The sequence below is a fragment of the Euphorbia lathyris genome, chromosome 2 (assembly GCF_963576675.1).
Source record: "Euphorbia lathyris chromosome 2, ddEupLath1.1, whole genome shotgun sequence".
NCBI classification, from domain to species: domain Eukaryota; kingdom Viridiplantae; phylum Streptophyta; class Magnoliopsida; order Malpighiales; family Euphorbiaceae; genus Euphorbia; species Euphorbia lathyris.
In genome coordinates, this window is record NC_088911.1 from 66,524,359 (window position 1) to 66,530,358 (window position 6,000).

The window sequence follows — 6,000 nt, forward strand, 5'->3', positions numbered from 1 at the left end:
CGTTGGTCTCTGACATCTCAATAAATAATTGAATAATGTCCTGATACACCCTAACCAACTCACATTATCTTGCCAAGCACTAAAAAGGAAAAGGAAGAAACCAACCAACGCTTAGTAAGAATCTCATCCAAGCTCTTCCCCTTTAACTAAGGATCAAACCAAAAGGAAAAGGACTAAACCATACCCAAATCAAGGTTTTAAGTTCAAATTTTAATCGGTGCAGCCATCTCCAACTAGAATCAAACTAGAAACTCAACTGTTTAAGCTTTTGTTTATTTACCTACACAACCCATAAAGACTGTTTCAAAATAATGATACTCCAAATATATTTGCCAATAGCCGCTTTGTTCCAAATGGTTAATTTTTTACTTCCTATCTAAACCCATTTCTTCTTTTGGACAACAAATATCCTTTCACGCTACTCCTGAACTTTTCTCACTTTAGAAGAATAAAGACAAGCATTAATTCTTCCTGTAATCCTTTTAATCAAAATATTGCAATTAGAATTAGTTTTTTAAAGCTTAGTAGAGAGTAGAGGAACACCTAAATACCTGACATGAAGCTTTCCCATTTAAAAGGAATATGCTGCATGATATCTCTCTTCACCTCCTCCGAAATCCCACTAAGAAACATTTCATATTTATCAACATGTATCTGTAAACCTAGGGATGAACACGTGCCTCCAAGAAACCAAATGAATTGGAGCCAAGGCTAGAGAGATAGCACCTTGGGGTTATAAGCTTTGGTACTCATGAAAGGATAAGGGTAGAAATGGAGTAGGCATTCTTATTAATCGGAAGTATATTGATGTAGTAGCGGTGTCTAAAAAGAGCGATAGAATTATGAGTGTTAAGCTGGTGATAGAGGATGAGGTTGTGAATGTCATAAGTGCATATGCGCCACAAATAGGATTAGATGTCTGTATAAGACAAGCTTTTTGGGAGGATTTGGAGGAAGTGGTGCAACAGGTTCCAAGGGATGAAAAGATGGTACTAGGTGGTGATCTCAATGGACACGTGGGTTCTAGGCGGGATTGGTTTGGGAGTGTTCATGGAGGGTATGGTTTTGGAGATAGAAATGAAGCAGGAAATGATATTCTAGAATTGGCATCAGCCTATGACTTGAGTATCATGAACATATGGTTTATGAAAAGAACCTCCCACTTAGTGACTTATCGGAGTGGCGGTAATGCGAGCCAAATTGACTTCTTCCTAGTAAGGAGTGCTTGGAGAAAGAGTTATACTGATTGTAAGGTGATCCTTGGTGAGAGTACGACAACCCAACATAGAGTAGTGGTGCTTGATTTTCGAAGTAGGAGATGTATAAGAAAACGAACACCACAAGTGGAGACTAAGATTAACTGGTGGAAACTGCAAGAGGAGAATCAACAAAAATTTGTGGATGAGATGGCCACAAAAGATATTTGGACTTGTAATATGGATTTAGATATAGATTCAATATGGACTAAGCTGGAGCATAATATAAGGGAAGTAGCGAAGGAAGTTCTAGGAGAATCTAAAGGTAGCATGCCACCGGGTAAAGACACATCTTGGTGGACAGAAGAAGTCCGAAAAGCAGTAAAGAGTAAGCGAGAATCCTATAAAATATTGGGGAAATGCAGGAGTGATGAGAACTACGAAAAGTACAAAGAGGCTAAAAGGGAAGCAAAGAAGGTCATATGAGATGCTAGAGCAAAGGTGAATCGGGATCTCTATACAAGATTGGATACGAAAGAAGGGGAAAGAGACATATATAGAATTTCTCGGATGAGAGATAGGAAGATGCGAGATCTCGAAAAAGTTAAATGTGTGAAGGATGTGGACCAAAAAGTCCTAGTTGGAGATAAGGATATCAAGGAACGATGGAGCTCCTATTTTGATGACTTATTTAATGGGGATCGCGTACAAGATGTTGGAGATATAAGTATCCCGCATGATATGATAAATCGTGATTGCATGCGGAGAATTCAAAAGAGTGAAGTCAAAACAGCATTAAATAAAATGAGATTGAAGAAAGCAGTAGGACTGGATGACATCCCTATTGAGATTTGGAGATGTTTGGGAGAGAGAGGAATCAAATGGTTGACAAGGTTCTTCAACAAAATTTGGAGAAACAATAAGATGCTGTTAAGCCCAAAATATACCTAAAATACCGTTAATATTTACATCAATTTTGCTATGAAATCGTGCTGTTTATATCTATTTAGAGTACTTTTACGTTCGAATATCCTAAATATTTGGTAAAATCCAAATAGGAATGAAATCAGGTAAAAAACGAAGGAAAAACCCTAAGTTACGAGCCAAAAGACGAGAAAATTCAACACACCGAAACGAGGATGACGGAACGGAGTCAACACCGGGAAATAAATCCCGTGTCGCGACCGAGATTCCCTAATCTCGGTCGCGACACGCTGATTTCCAGCGTTTTCCCTTGCGTTCCAAAGACCAAAAATCTGCTCCCTAATCTCGGCAGGGATTCCCCAATCTCAGTAGGATCAGCAGTTTTGTCAGCACAATTTACACATGTTTTAAATCAAAGAAACGCGTCTGTTCGGGTGGATAGAAACGTCTCTTCGCAGCGGACACGACCCTTAAACACAACTCTTCAACATCTATAAATAGAGAGTTGATTTCAGAGTTGTAGAGAGTTAGATTTTTAAGATTAATGTAGAATTTATGCAGAAATTCTGAGTCAAGACGATTCAGAGTTAGACTTCATTTTTGTAAAAGCAATCTGATGTACACAAATTGTTCTTAGATTACTTACAAACACAGTAGAAATTAGATTTAGATTAAGATCTGTTCGAAGATTAGTTTACATTTTTGTAGTAGAAATATCATCTCTATTCCGAAGATTCAGCGAGAAGATCAAGTAGCGGATTCGACCCCGGAGCCTGACAAACTCTAACGAGGTTTGAGGAAAGGATTGACGACCCGAAACTCCAATGTCGTTTTGAATGCTTCCATGCTTTTTGTTCTCTGTAAACTTGTATCAATTCGCACTTGATCTAATAAAAGTTCATGCAATTCAATATATTCTTATGTAGTTACTTTGGTAAATGATCCGAAGTAAATTTCTGGTGTTTTCATTAAAACGTAGTTAAATTCAAATCTTTACAAGGAAACTTTGTTGAACACTTGGGCAAATTCATTCTTACGGACGATATGATCGTTGGATCGACTTATCGGAAATAAGTATAAATTTGGTCAAGGTAGAAACCTACTCAACGCCAGGGGGGTTCTCTATGGTTCAAAGCCTTTTAATTGAAGGAATTTACGTTTATTACACATTTATAATTTTTATAAAGTTTAAAGTTGGTATCTTTGCTTAATGCAAACGACTACAACTCTTCTCTTATTTTAAACGCTAAATGTTCCTGTCTTGTAATTTAATCTTAAGACATAATTGATTTCTAACATTCTACATATATTCTAATCTGATTCTTATTAATTCAATCTCAAAACCAAATTCAATTAACGATTTTCTATTAAATAAACCTAAAGTCGTATTTAAACTATATCAAAAAAAGTTTTTGTGAAAAAACGTTCCCTATGGGATCGATATCTTTTTATTACTACAAGTGAAACCGTGCACTTGCGGAAATCGCTCAACAAGTTTTTGGCGCCGTTGCCGTGGAACGCCAATTTTTTTTATAAAAATTTAGATTTTTCGTGTTTTATTTCGAATCTAGGTTTATACATACTTATTTTAATTTTTATATTTTATTTATTTTAATTTACTTACATATTTATTTTTCAATTCTGTTTTGAAGGTAGTTTTGGTTCGTGCAAAAATTTCAAGTTCATGCGCAGTTCTCGAAGTTCGGGCATTCCACCAAACCCATTAGATCCAGAAATTGAAAAGACGATTAGGAATAATAGAAAAAACAAGAAAGACAAAGAAAAACAAAACTCCGAGCCAGAAAATATGGCAGATCCACCAACAGTCATGGATTACGCTAGGCCGGGAGTGGCCGGTGTAACCAATAGTATAGTTAGACCCAAGATAAACGCAAACCAATTTGAAATTAAGCCAGCTTTGCTTAATATGTTGCAAAACAATGTAACATTTTATGGACTACCTAACGAAAACCCTAACATCCATTTGACAAATTTCCTAAAATTTGTGACACTTTCAAAATAACTGATGTGACTGCCGAAGCAATTAAACTTCGACTCTTTCCTTTCACTTTGAAGGATAAAGCCAAAGTTTGGTTAACTTCTATGCCAGTCGCAACATTTGCAACTTGGGACCAATTAGCCCAAACATTTTTATCAAAATATTTTCCTTTAGCAAAAACAGCAAGAGTCATAAAAGAGTTAACATCTTTTTCTCAAAACGATAATGAAACTCTTTATGAGGTTTGGGAACGTTTTAAGGAACTTTAACGTTTATGCCCACACCACCAATTACCCGATGCACTTTTAATGCAAACTTTTTATAACAGAATAAACCCTACAACTAGAGGTTCATTAGATGCTATGTCGGGAGGGTTATTTATGAAAAAGACATCCGCCCAAACAAGAGAACTTTTGGAGGAAATGACAATCAACAGTAGTATGTGGCCCGCGGAACGTGGACACATACTAGTGGTGAAACCATCATCCTCAACCACATCATCAGTTAAAGGTATAGTGAATCTCGATCCAGTCGCGATGTTACAAGTCCAATTTTCTGCCTTATCGCACAAAATTGATAGGTTTATGGCACCGTGCGATACCAATGGTAATCCAGTTCCAACGGATGTGGATTACGAAGGTATGAATGAGATTGAACAGGTAAATTTTGTCCAAGAGCAAAACCAAACTAATAATCCTTATTCTAGTACTTATAATTCTAGATGGAGGAATCATCCTAACTTTAACTGAAAAGATAATAATAATAATACCAGTGCTAATCAAAATCGTACCAATAATTATCAAAATCAGTCAAGAGATACGATTAGCATTCTATATTCTAAAATCGACAAATTTATAGACGCTATCAGTGGAAAAGTAAGTAGCCATGATAATGGATTTAAACGCATCGAGAATAAATTCGATCAACTTATTAAAAATCACTCGTCCAGCATCCATAATTTGGAGGTTCAAATAGGACAAATTGCTAAATCAATTCCATCCCGAAGAGAGGGAAGTCTTCCCAGCCATACGGAAGAAAATCCGAAAGAGCATGTAAAGGCTATCACTTAACATTTTTGGACAAACTTAAAAATTTGCATATAAATTTAACATTTATGGATGCGATAACGCAAATTCTTAACTATGGTAAGTTTTTAAAAGATTTGATTTCTAAGAAAATCAGTTGGAAATGAATTTCATCCATATCGTTAACAGAGGACTGTAGTTCAATAATGTCCAGTAACTTGCCCACTAAACTCAAAGATCTTGGATGTTTCACCATCCCGTGTAAGTTGGGAGACATTGAATTTCCAAGTTGTCTTTATGATTTAGGAGCAAGCATTAACTTAATGCCATTGTCTATTTTTAATAGATTAGGTTTAGAAGAAGATATCAAGCGTACCAACATGGTTTTGCAATTAGCGGATCAAACCACTAAGAAACCATATGGTATAATTGAGGATGTTTTAGTCAAAGTCGATAAGTTTATTTTTCCTACCGATTTCGTTATATTAGACTTTGCATATGACGTTAATTGTCCACTAATCTTTGGTCGACCGTTTATGAATACGGGACGTGCATTAGTCGATGTATCGGAAGGGAAAGTAGTTTTGAGGATCGGTGAAGATAAGATTGAGTTTAATATGAACAAAGCGATGGAATATCCTATGGAAGAATTCGCTTGTATGAAACTTGATTTGGTTGAAGAATGTGTCAATGATATTGTTCAAAGAGAAGAAATAATAGAACCCATAAGGACCTAGAGCCTTTGATTCGAGAAGATGGACCAGTTCCGCCTTCAATTGTAGTACCCCCTAAGTTAGAACTTAAAGAGTTACCAAACCATTTAAGGTACGCTTTCCTAGGTGAAAGTGATACTCTA

General features: G+C 36.2%; 1 non-coding gene across 1 annotated transcript; it reads right to left on the reverse strand.

Moving 5' to 3' along the window:
• Positions 1-4,304: 4,304 nt before the first annotated feature.
• Positions 4,305-4,411, reverse strand: LOC136221056 (small nucleolar RNA R71). Its single transcript, XR_010684847.1, has one exon. It is a non-coding gene; the product is annotated as a small nucleolar RNA R71 (small nucleolar RNA).
• Between the last annotated feature and the right edge of the window lie 1,589 nt (positions 4,412-6,000).